Source organism: Mandrillus leucophaeus, unplaced genomic scaffold, assembly GCF_000951045.1.
Source record: "Mandrillus leucophaeus isolate KB7577 unplaced genomic scaffold, Mleu.le_1.0 Scaffold265, whole genome shotgun sequence".
Lineage (NCBI taxonomy): Eukaryota > Metazoa > Chordata > Mammalia > Primates > Cercopithecidae > Mandrillus > Mandrillus leucophaeus.
The window spans coordinates 338,631-339,287 of record NW_012102754.1 but is presented as its reverse complement, the minus strand read 5'-3'; the positions used below and the strand labels follow the sequence as shown (position 1 = coordinate 339,287).

The 657-nt window shown below is 65.0% G+C and overlaps 1 protein-coding gene across 1 annotated transcript in view; it reads left to right on the top strand.

Annotated features, from left to right (window-relative positions):
* Positions 1-2: 2 nt before the first annotated feature.
* ZBTB47 (zinc finger and BTB domain containing 47) overlaps positions 3-657 on the top strand; it is a 14,052-nt gene continuing 13,397 nt past the window's right edge. Inside the window, exon 1 of the mRNA XM_011984276.1 lies at positions 3-196. The gene's annotated coding sequence lies outside the window, so the exon portion shown is untranslated. The remainder of the gene's footprint in view (positions 197-657) is intronic.

Sequence of the window (657 nt, the reverse complement as noted above, 5' to 3'; positions counted from 1 at the left end):
GGGGTGGTCACTCAGCAGTGGTCAAGTCACACGGCTAGAGGGGCACAGTGGGGCCTGAGCCTCTGGCCCCTACTCCTCTGGTCCCTCTGTCTCCTGGTCCTGGGCCAGTCACCTTAGAGGACTTGATCGCTGCAGTTGTAGTCCTGGGTTTTAAATCTCCTGCCCTGGGTGGCCCTATGCAGCATGAGGCCACCAGGTAGGTATGGGTCCACTGGAGCCAAGTCCTGGAGGCACAGAGCAAAATGAGCCCTGCGCCGCCCTGGGATAGGGATGGGAGACTGGACCAGTTGGGGACCCCAGACTCACCCCCAGGTCGGAACAGCCCAGGCAAGAGGGTGGGGGTGGTGAGCGCGGCTGGGGTGCGGGGTTCAGTGGGATCAGCGTGGGATCGCTCAGGGAAGCGGGTGGAAGCCTTTTCTGATCGGATCCGGGGCCCGGCGCTCTCAGCTTCCTGATTTCACGGCAGCTTCCCCTCCGTGGCGCAACCGGAGGGCACCGATGTTTGACTCCCGGACGAACTTCCCGGCAGAAAGGAGGCTCAGCACGGGAGGGTGGGGCCGGGGTCCATCTGCTCGGATATGAGCAGTGGGGACGGGCTGGGGCCTGGAGCAGGGGCTGAGGGGTGGAGGGCAGCCTGCAGCAGGGCGGGCTGCAAGG